This window comes from Thalia democratica, chromosome 5, assembly GCF_965202585.1.
Source record: "Thalia democratica chromosome 5, ktThaDemo2.hap1.1, whole genome shotgun sequence".
NCBI lineage: Eukaryota > Metazoa > Chordata > Thaliacea > Salpida > Salpidae > Thalia > Thalia democratica.
The window spans coordinates 10,596,545-10,620,849 of NC_139169.1; positions in this window are offsets into that span (position 1 = coordinate 10,596,545).

A 24,305-nucleotide genomic window follows, 5' to 3' on the forward strand; every position below is an offset into this window, starting at 1 on the left:
AAGTGCCTTTAGTATTTATTTCAGAATAGTAAAATTAAAAACAAAATAAAGTAAACATATTTAATATAGTGAATAATGACATAAATTTTTGGATGATTTGTCATTAAAGACTATACAATTAGTAGTTATAAAAAAAAGTTTAGTGTTTATTTATCAACTTTTTTTTTTGTTACTGTATTTATAAACTTTGAAGACTAAAAATAAATACAACATTCGAATTTTGTTTAATTTTCCATTAAAATTAAGATTTTATTGATATTAAAAATTCTTAGATAATGTACGATTTGTTACCTCTTTAAATATTTTTTGATTAGTTTTTTATTCAACAATAAGTTTGAAATGTTGCAAATTATATGAATGAAATGAAATGACATTTTATTATATTAAAAAAATAATGATCTGACGTCAAAGGTTCTTAGCAACAAACTTTAAACGCATAATTATAGTATAAAATTTTGTTTTAATTTTATACAAACATTTGATCATAGTTTTGAAGTTTGTACCTCTTGGAAAGCAGGTTATTCTCACAGTTTAAAATAATTTGATATAAAAAAAATACTTTTCTACAAATACATTAGCAAGGAAATTCCACAAGTACAAAAAATAGCTTACGAGTTATAATGATTAATTATTGCAACTTAAAATACTACTTTTGTGAGCACAAAGTACATAAATAAAGTATGATTATTTTTAACTTTTTTTATACCTAAAAAATACTTTCTCTAAATTTTGCAGTGAAGTCTCTGGTATAAAGAAAATTATAAATTCTAAACTTTTATTAAAATTTAGTAAAACGTCATGTATATTTAAAACGATAAATTTCTTTTCAAATAAACTATTTATAGATATAAAGTGATAGAAACAATTACACTATCTCGTCTAGTTTAAACGGGTGAAAGGTAATTTTACCTAGCTCGCGTAACAAATTACAAAAATTTCAAGATATAAATTTTACTTAAAAAAAATTTAGCCTACAGAAATATATCGCAAAATACTTTATTTTCATTTTTAATTTATTTATTATATTGTGTTCAGTATTTCATACACTATACGACATACTATTAGTTTGTAAATATTATTATTTTAACTACTATTTCGAGTTTACTTTACGTAAGTATCTCAATTAGATTGAAAACTATACATTTCTTTATTTGAAATGTGAAAAATTAATGCTAAATTCTAAAGAAATAAATAATTTTAAGATCGTAATGTCTAAAAAATTTGTAGTTTAAAGTATTAACTACAAAAATGAAAAGTTTAAAACAAAAATATTATACATAAGAACTCAAAAAGTTTATCAAAACGATTATCTGTATTATTTATCTTGTTTTTGAAAAAAATTTACAACAAAATGAAAACGAAATTGAATTTAAGATGTTCCAATTATCCATTACTATATTTTCAATTTAAATTTTATCATATCTATATTGTTTTTATTCAAAACTTGAGTTTTTTATGTTTATAAACAATAGAAAATGCGACCAAAAGCAGCTGTATAAAAGACAAGCTGCTTTATTTTAAGTGTGTGGTTAATTTTCTAATCAAGTATGATATTTTAAAACTTTAAATTAAATTAAATATTTTTTATATCAAATTTGTATTGTTAATTGTAGAACATAAAATTTAAAATATAAATATTATTAAGCTAGAATAAATAAATGTTTTATAAATGTACCCTTTACGTCGTTCAGAAATCACAACAACACTACCTTGCTGATTGATTAAATTATATTAAATTTAACTTTATAATTTATAGTACTTTATATTTCAAGTGGTAACAATGCAACCAACTTAAAATTAATTTTGAAAATAATTAATATGTAAAGAAATTATTATAACTTGAACTATGTAAACCTACGGAAGAATCTATCTCATTATATAAAATTTGAATTTAAGTAAAGCAACTTAGCAGTAACATCTGAATTGTGCTTAATTCTTTAAGATATATATTATTGTATTAAAATATTTTTGTAATAATTTAAAAGATTAGTTCAACTCACAATAAATTATTGAAATTTATTAATTTAAACAGTCAAAAGTTTAATATAAGTTTTTTAACATTAAATTTAGCTACAACCAATCACAGCTACTTAAAATAAAAATTAAATAATACTTTTCTATAGTTAACGTTATAAAATGTTTTTATTTTAGTCTTTTAGTAGATTTTTTTTTATACATTAATACAGAAAAAAAAAATTCCTTTAAGATTTTAAAGCTATTTGATTAAATAAAACAAATAAATGGGAGTAAAAGTCAAAACGTGTATATTAAAACTTGAAATAGAACATAGGACATGAGTTTTTTTTAACATTGACTGACCTCATATGCAGATCAAACACAATGATTGTTTTTAGCAAACTGTTTATATATGAAAAACATTTTAAAAATTCGGTTTCAATTGTTAAATTTAGTTTGAACGAGTAAATGGTGTTTCTACCTAGCTTGCGTATAAGCAATTTGTTAGAATATTATTTTATCAACAAACCAATTTTATTTATAACCACATTGTAATCAAATTAATCATTTGCTTGTTATAAGAAGCTGTGAAAAAGAATATCTATAATACTTAATTAGTGAAGAAATATAAAAATTTATAACAGCCAAAACAATTACATGTAATAGAATTGAAAAAAAAGTTGTCATTTCACCTAATTACAGACAAGAAAAACTACTTTGACTGTTACTTTGAGCAATTTTAGAATTAAACTAACGTTTATGTTATAACATGGTTATTTCTTCACCATAACACTTAATTAAACGTTGAACTGCTACTGGTTCAAAATTGTCTAAATCTTATAGATAAAAAGTTAAATAATTGATATTTTGGATTATATATGTTTATTATTTATGTAAAAAATGAAAACTTAGTAAGTTGTGAAGCATAACATTTAATACCTGTATAAAGATTTATTATTTTAAAAGTTAATTCATTTATAACAATACAAACTAAATTTATGAGAAACTATTTTTTTATCTTTGAACGAATGAGTTTTAAACTTAACAAAAATTTGAGATGAATATAAATATACACGATATTTAAAACGTATTTTTGCCGTCGTTATACGTTACCAATAAAACATATTAATGAATAATTGTAAAATGTAAAAAAGTAGTATATAATGCATTGTAAACGTTCTCTTCGAAATAATTACTTGTTAAGTCTCACACGAAACATATTTTCTACACAAAAAAAAAGAAGTTTTTGGAACTCAAACTTTTTATAATTTTTCGTCGCAACATGAGCAACTTGCAAAACTAATGTTAAAGAGTTAAATTAAAAGAAATATTTTTATTTTTAATATAGGTTTTTTTTTAACACGCGTGTTGCGTGGTAAATTAAACCTTTTTGTTTTTTTAATAATTGTAAGTTTTTGAAAAAAAAAAATTTAAGTAGTAAGCCATAATTTTCAAGTATGTTTTTCGATCAAAAATCATTTAATAAAAAATCTGTTTTAATACAAAAATATATATTAAAAATTATTAAAAAAAAAATTAAAGAAAATTGTTTAATCCTAATTTAATTACTACATTGATGTAACTAAAGAGTTCTAACTGTACTTGATATTTTATAAACATATATCTTTACTACTATAAATACATTTAGTGTTTAGTTTGTACGCTTTGTTGTTATAAATAGTTATTTAAGTTTGTATGTGTGATAGAAACAAAATATTTAAAATTTGAATTGAAAACTTTCTTTTATTTTATCTTAGAAAAAATAAGTTAAACTTGAGTTAATTCAAGACATTGACTTAATCACAAAGGTTTTCATCAATTTTGATTATAGATATAAAAACTTTTTGTTAATAATATAAAGCAAGTTGTAGTTTTTTAAAACTAATGAAAAAAATTGTATTCATTTCTCCTATAATGAATACCGACTTAAAATTTCGGATTGTATATCATTGAAAACAAAAAACTATTTAATTAAAAAAGAGTTTGTGTTTTAACAACATTTAAGATTTTTTATTTGGAATTACTGTGTTTAGAATCTTTTAATACGTAAAATAAATACTACATTTATATTTTTGATGAATTACCATTTGAAATTAAGCTTTTATTGATTTTTTAAATTGTTAAATAATGTACAAACTGCTCTCTTAACATTATTTAGATATTTTCATATTTTCAAACCATTAATAAAATTACTTTTAATTGTATTAAATAAAATTAACCTGACGTCAAAGTTCTTAAGAGAAAACTTTAAACGTTTAATTTAAGCTTATAACTTTATTTTTATTTTTAAAGTTGTGGGAATTTATTATTGAAGTTTATACCTCCTAAAAAGCAGGTTATTCTCACAGTTTAAAAATAGCTTGAATTATTTATTTATAGTTCATTATAAACATATTAAAAAGCATTCCATAGGTACTAAAAAATAAAGTTTACGTAAATTATCAATTGCTATTGCAACTTTGCAACTTTAAGATATAATTTCTTTAGTACAAAGAGCATTAATAAAAAGTTAGTTCATGTTTTTTTTAACACTAAGTTATTCAAGTGAACGCTCAGTGATGTATTTTTTAAAATAAACTAAGTTTACTTCTTATCTATATTTTCTTGGTTTACAAAAAATGTTTTATATTGTTAAATTAAGCATTTTGTCTAAAATTGTTTCTCAGAACATCAGTAATGCTCTTAAAAACAAGTTTTAACTTATCATTACTTTTTAAGTTAAATTCCCTACGTATAAATATGTAGCAGTAATTTTTAAACTTTTTTTATTTTATTTCAGTTTACATAGTTTAGCTCATTCTAGTTTATATGTATATATATGTGTGTGTATTTATCTACAGTCAAAAAAAATTGTTAGTTTTCATTTGTTTTTTGTGTTTAATAAGGTACTTTAGCAGCGACTTTGACATATAAAAGTAAAATCAAATAAATAATACACTTTGAAAAATTATAGACAAAATGAAGTATTTTAAACAAGGAATAAACTATTTATAAAGAAGGATTTATAAAAAAACACTCGGTCTTATTTTCAACATTTTTTAGAAATCGAGTTTTTTAACTAAACATAACCAATATGATATATAACTTTTCTTTATTAAGAATTGACAAGTCTACCTATTTTTAGATAAAAAATGTAAAAATAATAAATAAAAGATATACTTTTTTTATTTTTCCTTTCTTAAACAAAATCATTAAAAATTTATTTTTGTCATGATATAATATCTTTAATTAATATTTCGAGATTGTTTTTTTCAAAATCTTCAAAAATAATTATGTCTACTTATATTACCTACTTTTATAGTTTCTCGTATTGTACCAATTTATCACCTTGTAGTCATTTGAGATTTAAAGTTAAAATAACACCTTTTAACTTAGTATTAACATAACTGCATGTTTTCATTTTAAAACAAATAACATTAGAGGTAGTTTAAATTACTGTGATCCCGTTAAAACGTTATCACGCGTCATTTCAGATGTTTTGATTTTTGCAAATTCGTAACTTTTTTGAGCTAGCTACGTCCCTGGTATAAATTAATAGTTATGAAATTTTACCATAGAAATATGTCTTAAAGTACACCTTTTTTTCTTCAAGTTATAGTATTCATTATAGTTAATATACAAACTTTGTTGTGTGTTACTTAATAACCGAAAGATTTTTTTGGCAATAGCTCCTTGGACCAAATATTTAAAGCATTGTTTTTTGTGGTTTGATAAACTATATAAGTTAATTTTTTATAATTTCTTTACACATTCTAACTATAAACTTTTAGTTTTAGGCATCGTAAACTAAATTTTAAATCTGGGTTGAGATATTTAATTGGCAATCTTTTTAATAGACTTTTTTACTACTTTTATGCTTCATTATAAACATAATAGAAAAGCATTCAACAGGTACTAAAAAAAAAGTTTATGTAACATATCGGTCCATTTACAGTTACTACCTAGATAAATACTATACATAATTATACATGCTTTTTTCTGCTTTTTTTCTAATGTGTGTTAACTTTTTGAGACTCCGTAGATCTGTTCTTAAATTTATTTGAGAGCAGTGAAACGCCGTTAGTTGAAATAAAGTTTTAGCACAAGAACATCTGTGGTATATATATATATATATATTTATATATCACAGATGTTCTTGTGCTAAAACTTTATTTCAACTAACGGCGTTTCAATGCTCTCAAATAAATTTAAGAACAGATCTACGGAGTCTCAAAAGCTCTAAGAATACATATTCTTAGAGCTTTTTGAGACTCCGTAGATCTGTTCTTAAATTTATTTGAGAGCAGTGAAACGCCGTTAGTTGAAATAAAGTTTTAGCACAAGAACATCTGTGATATACATTCCGATAAGCTTAGCTTATCAGGATCTCCAGGATTTAACGCCTTATAACGTTACATCTTATATATTTATATATATATAGAATCAAGTTATTTAACTTGATAAATTAAATCTTTCACACTGAGCCCACCTTAGGTGCTTTATTAATAAAAAAGTTTATTTCAAGATGTAAAACTCAAAGGACTCGAGTTTCGTGCCTATGAACTCTTCAGATTCAAAAGTGTTTAAAATAAAGCACAAAATAAAACGAACAAATGAAAGTTCAAAAATTAGCATAAATAGATTATGACGTAATTTTAAAACTGCCAAAAATCATGCAAAACGGCTTGTGCAAAAATTAGTTTACCGATCGACAAGAAACTGGCAAAAATTCATAAAACTTCAGTGAGTAAATATATATTACGACAGATAATTTTTATTTATATATATTTGTATATATATGTGTATGTCAATTTATATAGAGTTAAAGAACTTATGAATTTCAAAAAATATAATTTTACTTTCTATTTAGGCAAGCATAAATTTATTAAACTTAGAATAACAAAATTACTTAATACTATTTATCTTTTAAAATTGATTTAATCTGATTAAAAAGATGTTTAAAGTTAAAAGATATGATAAGTTTTAATTTAACTAGATACTTTCTTTTTCTTCTTAATTTTGCAATAACGTTTTCGTATACATCAAAAAAATTAACGTTTTCCAATGCAGTATAGACTGACAATGGACAAGATATTTTATAATTGCATTTAATCAAAAAAAGTTGTTGATTTTGATTTCTTTTTTGGTTTACAATTAGTTCTTTAAAGTATTTAGCTTTGATTTAACAAAAGGTTTTTGATAATTAAACATTGTTAAAAGTCTAATTTATCAAACTATTACTTGTATAGTTAAACTAGTTTTGTGTTATTTTTAAAAGCGTATAATTTAATAAATTTATTAAAATTACAACACATATAAATAACGTTTTAGTGACGTAATCGTTTTCCACACAAATATCACATTCACACTTAAAAATATTTACAATATTAAACCTCAATTGTTGTCTGGGCTCTTATTGTACTGATTTAAAACCGGTAAAAAGCGGTATATAGTCTTATAATAAACAACGATAGTTGTAGTTATCACTATAATGTTTTGTTTTTAGTTTTTAGAGAAAAAAATTATATCATACAAGATTTGTAATTAACATTAATTAAAAGCATTTAAATTAGTAAAAGAACCATCTCAAGAGAATTCTTTTTAATCATAAAAGTAATTTTTAGGCGTAACAGACTTAAATAACTGCGACCTTAATTATTTTTTTTTACATATTCTTATTATTATTATTATTATTATTATTATTTACATATACATTTTGCAGTTTCTACATATTCCAACACAATAGAAAAATATATAATATGTAGTTGAGCTCACATAGTTTTCTACTTTAAATTAATTTCTTATGAAGTTAAAAGTATACTTATATATATATATAATTTTTGTTTTGATTATTTACATATGTAACTTTAATTTTTAAAAAAAAATTATTAGCTTATAATAAACTTTAAAAACATGTTGTGTACGACAACTATTTTTTTGGCGTCTCTAAACTTTCTTCTGTGGGTTCAAAAAACAGTTTATTTTTTTATTTCATAGTAAAAAAATTACATAAAAGTCTACTTCACAACTATTTTATAATCTTCAATAACAAAGAATATTTAAACTATAAAAAAAAAATAATTCATAATCAAAAAGAAAGCAAGATCTTGATAATTAGTTCAGTTCTTAAATTTCTAAAATAAACTATCATTATTGACAATGTGTTTATTTTTTTACATTGTTAAGCTAACATGTAAAACGAAGTTATTTATACAGAATAAAGTAACAAATAATCAAAATTAGTGACTTGCTTGTTATGATATCTAGAAAAATATCAATAATATTTCAACATTTTTTTATTTAAACAACATAATTACAACAATTTAGCAAAATGTCAAATCAAAACTTAAAAAGTTTGTACTTTTAAAAACAAAATGATAGCAGATATCAACAAAAAGTTTACAACTTGATTTAAAAATGTATAGCTACGGCGTGTCTAATATATCACCGGATACTTTAAAGTAAACATATATGATATATATATGTATCTGTTCATGATTTGTATTAAAAAAAAAAAAGCATATTTAATCGCTTTTTTTTTACGTTTATACCTTTTTTTTCAGAGGCTGGACAGAAAACAAGAAATCAGTCAAAAGACGAAAAAAGTTTAAAAATTTTATTGTAAACTTATGCATTATTAGCTGTCAGCTTAAAGGAAATAGCAATGAAAGCTTAATTTTGTTTTTATAATGAGTACAAACTGTAAACAGCACATACTGTGTTTAAATATAGTTATTTTGTTAAGCTAATAAAGATATCAATTGCAATAAAATAGCTGACATAAATAATAAATGATGACCATACAAAGTTTTTCTAACTATAAAGTAATAATTAAGTTCGTAAGTATTCAATGTATAAAAATAAAGGTTTTACTACATTTAGTTGCTTAAAGAAATAAATATTGAAACAAACTTTTATTCATTTTATACATATAGCAACTGAAATACAGTATACACTAAATAATAGCTACCCAAGGGGAAGTTGGACGAAGACACTTTTGCACGGGTTAATTTTTTTAGAAATTTAAACTTTATCTTTCATTTTTGTTATCACTGTTACCCCTAACACTCACCCTCGGTCGGAAATATTTTTTTTCTTTATTTATTTTATTTTAATAAACTTTGGTATACTTTTATTTTATTTTTTTTTGTTAGTATTTTTTGTTATTATATATAGTTTTGTACCATAACTGTTACCACTAACCCTTACCCTCGTTCAATAACATTTTTTTTTAAATAATTGTATTTTTTGTTAACCATTTTCTTTTAATAACAATCTTTATTAGTAATTTTATCATGATTGTTTTTACTATCATTTTTACTCCTAACCTTTACTCTCGGTTGGTACCTTTTTTCTTCTTGTTTTTTTATAATATATTATTTTTTTTTTGTTTACTCTTGTGAAAAAACGAACCTTTGTTGCAAAGTGACCCCTTGTACAAACCTGTCTTCGTTCATATTTTAATCGTTCCAAAATAAAATAGACACAAAGGTTAATAGTAAAATATAAAGTAAAGATACTTTGAAAATGATTGTTTTATTTCTTTCAAACACATAAACTAGTGCTTAATTATAAAAGTATAAATATGTATCTGTTCTAATTCATTGTAGTTGTTTACTAAGATAACAAATACAATTAAAACTACAAAAAACAGTTTATTTCTGCAAACTTTGTATTTTAATTATTTGATTTATTAAAAGTTAGATAAAAGTTAATAACATAGCGATGAATAATCATCGATGAGGAAGTGTTTAGACGTACTAAGCTTTCCACGATGTACATTACATCAGTCAGCTTGATCTTGTTTTTAGGATGGGTGAAAAACGCACCAGAGGTATTTAAAAGTTATCTTCAAGGACATATGTAAGTGCGATCTAAAAAACTTGAATGTAAAAACTTGCAAGTGTAAGTTGCTTGCTATTAAACGGCCAAAATGACGATTCACTTTCCACAAAAGACTGAAAAAAAAAAGAAAGTTATATTTTAAAACCCGAACAGATAAAAAAGTAAGAAGCAAAATCAGTTTTCTGTTTTTTTTAATTAATTTTCTTTATTAATTAAGTGTTTTTTTTATTGATTGCTTTACTGTGTTTGTAACTTATTATTACTATTTATTTTTATTTTCTTTGCTTAATATGTATAGTCGATCTCGAATGATAGCAAGCATAATTTTATTATTACTCCACGTTTGAAACAGAAACAAGTAAAGCCACTAAGGAAAGCAAGCAACAATACTGAGTTTATCATGAAAATGAGACAAAAATTAAATAATTTTTTACTTAAAATAATTTACTTAAATAATTTTAAGAATCTTAAGGTTTTCTCAAATAATCGAACTTAAAAAGATACCATTTTTTTGCCGGGTTTGCAAGGAAATATCTTTTAGCACCTTCATTTTCTGTATATTGTGTAAAAATATTTTCTAAAGCAAGTAATTTGTACGAGCAACAGCAAATTATTTTTTTGATATGAATTTGATAAGTGATTTGAACATAAAAAGTTTTTTTTTTTGGTTTATGTATTTCATAAAGCTGTTTTGTCAAAAGTATCTATAAAAGTTTTAAAAATATTTATGGACCATACATAATTGAAATTGTTGCCTTTTCAAACTATTTAAAATTTCAATTTCTTCAATTTTTGTGCTTTATTTAAAGTTTTTGCTTGTTAAAAACTTTTTTTGATATGTAATAATTTTCTCTATAATTTTTTAGCTACAAAATTTTTCTTCAATGACCTATTGGGTAAAGTATATATATTATATATTATATATACTAAATATAAAATACCTTATAAAATAAAATACACGGTAAAAAAAAAATAAAAATGATATTGATTCTGTACAAAAATACACGGTATTAAGACTAATATTAAAGTTTATACAGAATTTTGAAGCTTTAAGGTATTCTTATACTTCAAAGACTATACTATTTTAAAATAGCTCTTTTGTAAAACATAAACTAACTTAAAAAATCAAAAATAGTTAAATGTCAATTTAAAATATTATAAAAGTTATTCTTATACTTTTTAAAAAGCAGATAATTTAGAAATACGCATAAACTTGTTATAATGCGTTTTAGGGTTATGCATTTGGTTATAAGTGGTAGTTGCATTGGTGCAACTTAAAATAGAAGTTTTACGATCAAAATACTGAAATAAAAGTACAAGTGCTTAAATATATTTTTAAAATAATAAGTGTTGTTAAAAATATTAAGTGAAGTCAATGATATTAGTAAAGTACAAATCTAGTTTGACTTTTACTTAATTTCTTCTTTAAAATTTTATTTTGTTTTGTTTAACTACTATAATTGATATAACTACTCACATACGTTTTTAGTTAATTTTATAAAAGGAAAAATTTCAAGCAAGAAAATTCAAATATTTTAAAAGCTTTTTTTCAACTACAATTTCATAAAACAAACTTTCAAAAACGCAGTAGTAGAAAAAAATACATTATTTGTTTTACTTACAACAAACGCATATTTTACAACAGACAAAATAATGATAACTAGCTTTTATATTATTGTATAGTTAAATCTATGATAAATGAAATTATGAATATTAATTTAAAGCACCATAACATGTTTAAATATTTCTGTCGAAAATTTCGGTTTGTTAAACTTAAAATAACACACTTAAAAACATTTAAAAGTAATAAAACACTATCTTTTATAAAGTTTATAATGTTCTTAAGTTTAATAGAAAAATCTTAAAATTTTAAAATTTATTACAGTTTAAAATTCATTAAACAATAAGTAAAAAAGAGAGTTGAATTTGATTGAAATTACTTTATTTATCATTTCTATCAAACTCTTAGTTATCTTTTATATACCACTCTTATGGTAAGGGTTTTTTCATACTATGTAAATAATTATAAGTTGCAAAAGTACGGCAAATGAGAAAAATCTTAAAAGTTTAAAATTTATTACAGTTTAAAATTCATTAAACAATAAGTAAAAAAAAGAGTTGAATTTGTATGAAATTAGTTTATTTATAATTTCTATCAAACTCTTAGTTATCTTTTATATACCACTCTTATGGTAGGGGTTTTTTCAAACTATGTAAATAATTCTAAGTTGCAACAGTACGGCAAATGACATTGTAAATGTCAAATTTGTGAAAAACATTGAAATGCGAAAAACATTGTAAATTTTAAATTCTGTCACATTTTAATTAATCTAAAAGAAATTTTTTCCAACAGTTTTCATTAAAAGAAAACAGGTATTGAAAGATTACAAGTTTTTTTAATAAAATATTTAATAATGACTTCACACATTGATTTTGATTGAAATTCAAAATAACTTGGAATAACGTGAGAATAGTAACCTAAATTTAGTTGATGATGACATGAAAAAAATTTAAATCTTTTAGGTACAAATTGTTAATGTTTCATATTTAAACAAATTTGTACATTCATTTAGGTAATGAATAAATAGGCTAAATCTAAAAAAGTTGTTATTTTAATTGTTGTCAGATTTTAAATGACAACTTAAAAAAAAAATTGGAAATAGGCAAAATTAAAATAAAGTATATGCATTTATTTTCATACCAGTTTGTTTTAATTTTCTTAAATAGGCATAATTTAATTGTAATTAAAAGTATGTTTTACTTATTTCTTACTTAAAGTTTTCAATTTACCCAATTAAACAACTATAAGGGTCAAAATCATTGTAACAGTTTGTACTTTTACAGTGGTATAATTTTTAGAATCGGTTATAAGTATATACAATGTTACCAAGATCAAATATTATAATTAACAAACTTTATTTTGTAAACTATAAAATTAAATATAACTTTTGTGATTTATAAATATAATTACGTGTTTTTCTTTGTCATATAATAAAGCTAAATTTGTTATGTTTTTCAATTTTTTTTTCCTAGTTATGTTTTTAATTTCCACACAAACTTTAAATTCAAGTTTACATTTAGATAAAAATTTTCTTTCAAATATTTACATAAATATAAGCGTTGTAGTTTAAAATCTTAGAAAACGCGGTTCCTTTACTAAAATAAAAACTTACAGTGATTATTAAAGTAATTTTAATTTAAACTTAAATACATTATTTGTGTAAGAATAGTTTTTTTTTTGTTTTAAAATAAGTTATAGATAATCAACAGAATAAATTTCATAGTTAGAGAAAAGAGAAAATAGCAATAAAGTATTAACATTAAATATTATACTATCATAACATAAACTTATATTTTTTTATTTTGCTCTCGGAAAAATTTGTATTTATGAACGTTTATTACTTCATAAATACCTTTAATTATTATATTTGTGTTATAAACAACTAATTGCAGATTATACTTTGTTATAATGCGTTAAGATCATTAAAACAGATTTAATTAGTTGTTATTCTATGTTATTCATTATATATATATATATTCATTATATAGTATATTATTTTCTATGTTATTCAATACTCAAAACTACTATGTTTTTCAATTTTATAAATTATAAGTTTTAAGTAAGAAAGAAAAACAAAAACAACTAGTTTTCTACTCAACACTACATATTTTGACTGTAACGTCTTTATTAATTTACGCACAAAATATAAGTTTTAAGCTAGGTATTAAAAAAACTACACTATAGATTTTAATGCTGGCATTATCATTAAAATTTGAAACGGAATATTGCCATTTTTAATAAAAATAAATTTGATTTGCAAGTACTGAAATATGTTTAATTAAGAATGGTATTTTTTTTACATTTATAATTTGAATTTTTTTTTTATAATATATTTACAAAGTAATAAATGTTCTTAGTTTCAATAAAAGGTAAAATTTAAACAATAAGCTTATTGTAAACTTCATATATAGCTATTAATAATTTACGAAAGTAATACTAGTTATACTGGATTAAAATTAAACTTTGAGTTTTATTTTGTTAAGTACTGATAAAAAAAAAACTTTAGTTATGAAAACATATAGTTGACCTAATAAACAAGCTGTAGCAAACTGTGAATATATTATAGGTCATATTACTTAGCAACATCATTTCAGCTTTGTATTCTCTCTGTTTTTATTTTTATGGCATAAAGAGGCTTTATAACATGTAAACTGACTTTTTAAAAAGTACTATATTTACGTAGAAATAAACAGAGTTTTAGTAAATTAATTTGTATCTCTAAAAAATTGAATAAGTTTAATATTTAAACAAACCTGTAGATTCAATTTTTATAAAAACAAAAAAAGTCGAGTTTAAGCATTTTGTAAAAAGTAATTATATCTACGTTTAAGTTAAAAAGTGCTTATAAAGTTAACTAAATTTGTACTATGTTGCTTGAGGGATAAATTAAAATTATATTTTTAACTTTTCCTAAGGCTAAAAAAAGTTAAGTTGTAGTTTTAAAAATAAATAACGTGCCTAAAAAATACTTTACTGCAAAGTGTTTAAGCGTTATTATTTTTTAATTGTGAGTTTTTTAAAATTAATTTTAGTTCATAATTCTTAAATACATTAAATAAGTTTAGAGTATTTAATATTATTTGTTACAAAACATAATAATACTTCTATATCTTTAAATAATTTATGTTTTTAACTATTTATTGTGAAACTTAAACATGTAAAAGTTAGCATATTAAAATATAATATGACTGAATATACATCTTAGTTTTTTATTTTAAATACACAACATTTTAGTATATCACTGTTTGTTATTATATACATAAGTTTAATAGTTTAGGTTATGATACCCTTGTTTTCATTTAAATCTTTCTTTTAACAATCTTTAAGCTTTTATGGCAAACAGTTATGACTAAATTTAAACAAAAAAATAAATAATACAATTTTTTTTAAATAAACTGTTTTTTATCTTCTTCTTCTTTAAGTTTAAATTAAAATTAAGGTTAAAAAGTAAAGTTGTATTTTTATTAATTCAGTTTGGTTGGGTTACCATTTCGTTTTAAGGGGGAAAATGGTTACTTATGTTGCTAAGATTAAAAAAAAAGAGCATTTTTATATTTTGTTAAACAACAGCTATTTCGACAGATTGAAAATGTCGATCTACCAGTTTTAACAAAACATTTATATTAGCACTTAATGTCATACGATAAGTATTATTAAAAACTTTTCATTTGCGATAATGATATCGAAATTAAGAATAAAATCTTATTTAAGTGTGCTTTAATAAATGAACTTTTCTACATCATAACAACATACCGTAGTAAAACAAATAAACAATTAAAATTGTTTATACTTTGAATTCTAAAGCTCAAACTGCAAAAATATACGAGACAATAAGAATTATTGCATGTAAAAAGGTAACAATGAATAGTTTGAAGGTAATTTGCTTTTTTTGAATTAGAATTTGGTAAGCCTTGAAAAAGTTGGCTTATTTTTACCAGGGGCGTGTTTTGACTGGTTTCCTGCTTCCTGTGAACCATATGAAAAAAAAAAGTATGATAAAAATGTTTATATTATTCAATGAAAACATTATATAATTGGATATTTTACATATTTAAGTAGATTTAGTTTTTTCTTGAAGTACTTATCTAGTTTACTAGTTAGTGAATAATTAACGTTTTCAACCTCTTATTGTTCTCGATATCGATATCCGTTAAAAAAGAAGTTTATTTTTTATATGAAAACATTACTGTCTACAAGTTTCTTAACGATTTACAACTTATAACTTAATATTTTACGCTGTTTACATTTGTAAGTTTTAAATAGAAGTTTACTGAAAATTTATAGAAATATACGTTAGTTAATTAATTTAATCTTAACATTATTTTATCTATAAGTTAACAATTTTCTAAACTAAAGAAATATACTTTATTTAAATTGAAATACAAACAACATTTTAAATTTCGTACATAAAACAAATATTGAGTAAAAGTTAAGTTTGAAATAACATCATTAGTTCTTAGCACTTAAAGTTTTTAAAATCATTATTACAAGTGAAGTATGTTTATTTATTGAAATATGATATGTTTTCTTAGTTTTTTACCGTCATACTTATATTGATTTGACCTAAATTCAATTTAATTTGTTCAAAATTAGTTAGGTTTTAAAAGTCTGACAACAAGAAGGTTTTTATAGAGTGTGAATTGTAAGTATTTTAATATTAATTAATGCTTCAAAATGTTGTTATAAATAATAGTTAGGTTCAATTCTGAACAGAATGAATATCGTATTATTATAGTTAAAAGTCCTGTTTAAACATTGAGGTTGTTTACCCTAATGTTCGAATAGCCAGCAAAATAAGAAAGATTCTTTCCATGGTTTTTATTGTTTAGGTTAATAAAATTAATTTATTGATAATATATAATATGTTTGGGTATAGAGAGAGATTGGGATAAGTGCAAAATTTATAAAAAATAACTTAAAATAACTTTAAACATTTTGGTAACTCAGCCAATTATAAGGGAAACATCTTCACATTACAATAGGATCCATAGAACAGGTTTCTTAATATTTTACGAGTCTTAAAAACAGTCAAATATGAAAATGAACATTAATAAGTTGTTAAAACATGATTCATTCACAAAACTTAACCATTCAATATCAAAACAATAAAAATGAACATGAAACGTATATTTCATTACACTATGTTTAATAAATTTACTATACATAATATGCGAGCTAGGTAGAAACACCATTAATTGTTTAAACTGATAAACCGACAAAATTCAAGTTCAAAATATTCGAAATATTTATAAATAGTTTACTGAACATAATAATTGTGTTTTTAAGCATATTACGCTAATTAGTGTTATCAAAACTTATATAATTAATTAAACTTAATATTTAACATCAAAAAACTTCTACTTTACATCTGTTTTTAAATATTTAGTAAACCAAATAGCTGAAAGGGATTGTTTAATAAGCTTAGTACTTATTAGGCTGTTATACTGCATACTTAAATTAAATTTAATTAGGTTTTCAACTGCTTTTTAAAAGTGTTGTCAATGAAAAGTCTCCAAATTGAAAATTAATGGCTAAAAATTTTTTTTTGATTTAAACTGATATTTGCTTAAATTAAAATCTAATCTGAAAGTAGATATGTTTTTTTAGGTAGTACTAGTGTAACCTTCAAAACCTTTCTTTACAAAACATGTTTTTTTGTAAATTTAGTTTTTACAAATGTCGAATAGTACCGACAATAATGCAACTAAAGCAAAAAGAAAAGGGTTTATTTATTTTCACTCTGTCACTAACTACAATAAAACTAAAATAAGTTTTATTGTTTATAATTAATTTTTACGCAGAACACAAGTTTTCTATATTGAAAAAAAAATAATAATTTAAAAATAAATGAATTAATAACTGTATAAGTTTATTGTAATAAATTTCCTTAGCGTTTTAGTATTTATAAAGATTTTCAAACTATAAATGGTTTGAAAAAAAACCTATTAAAATATGTCGATACAAAAGTAGTCGTAAACATTAAAAAAAGTTTTTGAAATGCTAAAAACGGAAACCTTTTTATTATATTTTTAAGTTTTTAAGAAATAGTTTGTTTTGCCTTGAACATTTAATTGAATCAAGTCTTGTATAACTTTAGTTATCTTAAGAATGTTATAAACTTTGAAAACTGTTATGCATGTTAAAAAGGTATATTTTAATTTTATAGCAAAATATTTTTGGTCATACTTTATCATTTTATTTAGAAGATAAATCTGGTTGATTTACTCTTAAAATATAGAAAAATTACAATAAATTATAAGTTAATAATAAGTGAAGTTTTGTTTATTAATATGTTTAAATTTTGTTTTTAAAATAGCGATTTTTTATTGCAAAAGTTACTAAATTATTTTCTCAGTAATTAACAAACAAAAAACGTGTTTTTAGTTATTTTTTATTAATTAAACACAGTATTCTACAATATGTTTTATTATTCAATTGTTATCAACGCAAAATTTAAGGTTCTACATAATCTTCAGTTAAAGATTATTGCTCGTTAATTTGTATATCTTTAAGTTACTATTAAAAGTTATTTATAAAATTCCGGTAGCGACATACTCATTCCGATATAAAATTAAAACAAAATATCAAGTTTACTGGTATTTTATTAAAAGTATCAAGCTCTTCTTAATAATTAGAATAAATAAATTTTTGTTTAATCGATTTTTTGTAAGAAACCTATTAAATATCTTTTAAATGACAAACTTAATTAATTATCTTAGTACTGTTTTAAAGCAATCAGTTTGAAAATAATACAGAACAAACCGTAAATATTTATTTTAATAATTAAAACAGTGATTTGTTTGTACTTTAATGACGTCATTGTACAATTTTAAATTTATCTAAACAATCTGTAGAAGTTATCAAATATTTTTTCTGTTATAAGCAAAAATAGAATAGTTTATTTTTGTTAATCAAATTTTGAACAATAACTCTTTAGTGTATTATGGTTTACATTTGAGTTCGCACTTTAGAAGTACTTATTTTCTGTGGTGTCGGGTTTTTTTAGACACGGTTATTACCATACCGAAATCATTACATATCCGAACATTTTTCTAAAGTTTTGTTGCTTTGAAGTAAAAAAAAATCTACAATGCAAGATTTTTTAAACTAAATAACTAAACAAAACAGTTTAATACAACTAGCAGTGTTACTCAATGAAAGCTATGTGTAGTAGAATAACTAGTTATAAAATATTTTTTAAAATTTCATCGTATTTGTATAAAGTGTTGTCGCTTCTGACAATAAAAAATTATTTATAACGATTGTACGATTTTAAAATTCATAGTAGTGTTACAAGGATTATTACAATTAAAAAGCAAGGTTAAACTTTTACTATACATTAAAACATTAAAAGTTGCGCATAACTGTACTAAATTTCGTCAATTTTTGAAAACATATGAAGTTATTATAGTGTAAAATAGTATTTTTTGAAAACTAATTTTTATAGTTACTAAGTCCCGGGAAAACACCTGATATAAAAGTGTAGATTCAGAAGAAAGGTGAAGATTTTTAGGGAGACGCAATATCGCTGGTCAACCTAGATTCGCTTGTTACTAGGTTTGGATTGAATCAACATTTTTACCAATACATATTATAATATTAAATATTAAAGTAATATTTAATCATTGAATTTTTTGAGGAACGTTGTTAAGACACCTAATACAACTCAATTTTTTCTAACTTTAGTTAAATTTATTTTAAAAAAAATATCAAAAAAAAGCTTTATCTCAACATGTAGCTAATTAGTTATTGATTGTCTATTAGTTTTCGGTTATTTTATATTGTGTTAGCGGGGGTCCGATTGTTGATTGAATTCCACTTTTTTTGCTGGCTCATTAAGTATGTAAACTTTTAAATGTCAACAAGTTGATATAATAAAAACGCAAGGAAAACTTGCAATATATTTAAAAAAATGAAAATTGGTAAAAGTGTTGATATGCTCATATAGAAGCACTAGTATCTATTTTTTACTCATTTTTGTAGTTATTATGGTGATGTGTGTGGTTAACGTGATTTCAATATATTGTAAATTGGTATTTCACATATTTAAAAATAATTAAAGAGCAAACGATTATGTTTTTTATTGTAAAAGCTAAAATTAATTTGGTTATCATTTTTTTAACAACTCTCTATTTTTCACAACGACAGTTTTTAATCATCTTAGTGTAAATCTTCATTAATGTTTGCACTGACATTTAAGTTCACCTTGATAAGTTTAAGTGTTGAACTTAACTTATAATAGATTCACATAGAAAGTTTTTATTAGATTAATTCAATTAAGTTGTTTTGTTTTAAAATGTTCTTTTTTTATATTGATTGAGTATACTGCTTTAAATATAAAACAACTTGACTTATTTTGTTTACATGTGTTAACAACTTGGTAATTAGCAAGAAGTTATTTTATTATTTGATATTCAGATATTTAGATTTTGTATAAAATCTTATACAAAACAATAAACTGTAAATCTAAAAAAAAAAACTTAATAAAAAAAAACGATGCTTATTTTTATCTGTAAACAAATTTATATTTGAGTTCTTAAAAGTCTTATTTAAATTGTACTTTCCTTACTTTTTGCCATTTGGCTTGTTTTTTATGAGCAGTGACATTTCAAATACAGTTAGTTTTCATTGTACGTTAAAATTTTAACTCATTGCTTTGTACTTTAAATTACGAGAATAATCGATACTTAGTTTTATCTGAAAACATTAAAAACGTTTTTAGGGTCAAAGTTTTACAGTTTTTTTTTTGCAAAAGTTATTTAAAACAAAAACTAATTTAATGTGCAAGAAAGTTTACCTATTTTTTCAAAGAAAAAGACTACTTTTAATACAATTTAAGTTGCTTTGTTCCATTATTACATCATTACGGCTAAAAGTACGACAAAAACCCTGCCGAACTTAGAAAACTAAAAAAAAAAAAATTTTATCCAACAAAGAAAGATTTAGTTACAGCTATGCGGTTGTATCGGAATTATTTTAGAAAAATTATTATATCTCATAATTTATTAATAAAATTTGTTACCTTTAAATGCTTTAAATTATTAAAATACTATAAAAAACTGTAAAATTTAAAATATTAAGTTTGTATATTCATCTTCTTTTAAACTTAAATGTATAAATTTGTTTAGCTCAAATATATCAGTATTAGTAAAGTCTAACAAAACGTCAACTAATCAATTCTTTCACCTACAGTGTTGTAATTTTTAATATATTATATAAGTATAGAAACTTATGTTTTATTTAAAAGTAGTTTAGATAAAAACACAAAATTGTAATACTTACTATAAAAAAGATTTATATTCGCATACTTTGTTTTTAGTAGGTTAATATACAAAGCTTTGTAACAACCAACAGTTAACAAAATTAATTGCTAGTTGTTTACTGCACAATAAAGTAAACTATTAATGTAATTCGTTTATAGTATACTTTTATAAGTTTTGTATTTTATTCTGTCCGTTCAATTGTATTTAAAGTTTAGTCTTTAATACCTAACTTATCTTTATTATCAGTTCAAATCAACTGATTGTTCAAAGAACTTACATCTTAAGTTTCAAATAATTTGCAATATTTCTTAAACAAAATAATTTATTTATTAATGTCTACTTAAATATATTTTTATTTTTCACAATTAATTAACAAGTATACAATACCAAATTACTTATAATTCATGTATATGAAAGTGTATAATTAATTATTTAAAGTATTACATACTCAAATTATTAAAAATAAAAACATAACAGAATAATATATTATTTAAAAAGATTTAACTAAGCACTCATAAACAATTTACAAAGTCATTAAAAGTGTAAATAATTAGTAGAAATATGTTATTTTGCTAAATATAAATTAAACTATTTTAAAAGTATATAACTAGTTAGCATTTTATAATTTTTGTTTATACATATAGCTACGAAAAATGGCTTTTACTAGTTTTAGAAACTTTAGTGGTAAAATTATTATAGTATACTTGTTTTAAATAAATTCATAAAGAATTAAAATCAAAAGTTAATATTTCTTATATTGTATTTTTGTTAATTGTATAACCTTTATACTTTACATACTCTGTAATATCTTGTTTTGTTACTTTACTTGAATACTTCTTTGTAGTAGTTATTGAAATTTTTTTTTTACATAAATAAAACAATTATTAAATATATAGTTTTTGTTGACATAAATCAAACTTAATAAAGATTTTAAAATTAGTTTATAAACATCTCAAACGTTAAACGTAATAATCGATCAGCAAGTTTCAAAAATCTGGAAAAACTGGTTTAATAGTTTGTTCGAAAAAATCTACGAAAGGAGCTTCTCGGCGATTGGAATATCATGAGTGTGGGAAAAGTGGTAAAAAATAAACTTTTTAGTTTTAGTGAGAACGGAGAGCTTTTCTCAACTTCCTATTCTAGAAGCCTAATGAATTCAATACTTAAGGCTCAGTTGATGTAAACAGAAAAAGCTCGTGTGCAAAACTAGTCTTTTTAGATCCTCATAGTGTAATCTTATTTACATATTTAATCACTGGCTTATTTTAGTTTGATTTTAATTTACCATGTTTTATTAGTACAGCAAAGTCTTCAGTAAAAGCATATAATATATTTTTACACTTGACTAATACGTCATGTTATTTTTTAAAACTTTAAACTGCAGTATAATCTTATATCAGTTTTAGTTTAGTAATATTAAGTAAGATTCAATTTTAGACAAGACATACTTTGAAAGTACATAGTCAAATAAGTTTAAGAAAATAATCAAAAGTTTTTTGTTATACTTATAACTAAGTTATGCCTCGGAAAAACTTTCTTCAAATATTAACCTATATGTAAAACTGTATTCTTAACTGCTTTTTTATTTGTACACAATTAGCAATTTTATAATCATATTTAAAAAAAAAGCATTTAACTAAACAAAGTTAAAGTTAAATATTTTTTTCATTCTAAAAAGATATTTAACAGTGCTGGAAACATATTTACAAGCTTATAGTACTTAAAACTTCTACTTACTATAAGTTAAACTGTATTGTATAATTATTATAACTTTTTACAAATCTTTCTCAAAAAAATATACGTATAAAACCTATTTAAAACGTATTTTAAAGAAATTTAAAAGTGTATAGTAGTATACTTTTTATTCTTTATAATTTTAAGTAGCAAAACAGCTGACCTTCAGAGTAATCTTCTAAACACGTTACTGACGTCATTGAAAATTATCTACAACACTTGTTTCTTTAACTATAATAAGTTTGTTTGTATTCAATCATGCTGCTTACGCTGAATCGATGGTAATTTTAAGTCGCAACGAAGCGGCTAACTTAATATTAATCAAAACTAAAATCAAGTATTTTTGTAAAATTTATGGTGGTCTGAATTTTTATGTTTATATTAAAATTAGACTGCAAAATCTATAAAAATTTTTATTTTCGTGATTCTTAAGTACTTAAAGTAGGTGTAGGCAACGTACGGATCCGACCCACGAAGTGAAAATGATCGGTCAGTGAATGGAGTCAGTGAAAACAGTGATGGCCCGCCAATGTCAATATTATAGTTTGTATAGAATTTTGCATGATAGTTTTCCAAGATATAAAGTATTAGATATATTTAAAAACATGTGTAAAATATTTCTTTATCTTTTTTGTATAGTAATAAAACCACCATTTTGTTTTAACATTTTCTATTCAAATTCATTAGGAATACCTTTTAGTCAAATTACCCCGAGCAAAGTATTTATTTAAACCTGTAGTTTTAATATCTATCTTTTGCAATCTTCCATGTTAATGACATTTGAAAAAAATGGACGAGTCAAATATGACAGTTTTTTCGGAATGAATTATGAATTGCTTGTATTTTTATCAAGAAAAATATGCTTTTATAGGTCTTCATCAAATAATTAAAAACATATTTTAGTAAAACTACTCAGCTAAAAATTTTAATAAAGTTTCGGGAAAATTTTTAAACGCATTTGGAATTTAAAACCTCAAACTCAGCAAATTTTAATATAAAATATAAGTATGAAAAGTTTTACTTGATTTTTCAATAAGGATTATTATTCAGATTTCTTCTCATAGTTGATTTATTTAGGCATATGAACGAACTGTATACCAAACTTATGGTAAAGAGTAGTTGTGCTCATGAAATTCGCTCTGTAGTAAAGACATTAAGATTAAAAATTAACCTATTTTCTAGCCATATTAATAGAAATATTTCACGCATTTTGCAACACTTGCAAATCAAGTAATCAAAAATGATGAAGTTATTAAATTAGATTATAGTTGAAATGGACTACTTACTTACCAAAAAATATCAAAGCATATTTTTTTTTCTTATTCTGCTATTTTAATTTTTATCTAAGCATGTTCAACGATTTGTTAATGCTAGTTATAAGTCGCTACAAAGCGGTACTTTGGTTATAATTTTAATTGTATGAACAAAGTGCCTGAATATTATTTAAATTCAATACTATAACAGTGAACAATATTAAATTAAGCACTAAGAAAATATTTATATTCATAAAAAGCGCAAAATAAGTTTTTTTTTAAAGAATTCTGTATATGTTTTAATATAAACTTATTCATAACAAATAACATTGTTTAAAAATAATAATGATTTGTAAAACGATATCAAACCTAAAACAAGAAGAAAATTTTAGTAAAAAATATTAAAATATCAGTGTTAAGTTTTTAAAGCTTGCAGTTTCAAACTAATGACATCAAAGTTATTTTTAAATAAAATTTCAAAATATTCTTTGCATACAATATTAAATATTTTTAGAGCTCTGCAGCTTATACTATGAAATGAACCAAATTAAAAAAATCTTGTTAAATTAAAGGGTTACATGACTTTTCAAATTCTGACAATTCAAATTCCGACAACTCAAATTCCGATATTCAAATTCCGACAACTCAAATACGACAATTCAAATTTCGACAATTCAAATTCCGACAATTCAAATTCCGACAACTCAAACTCCG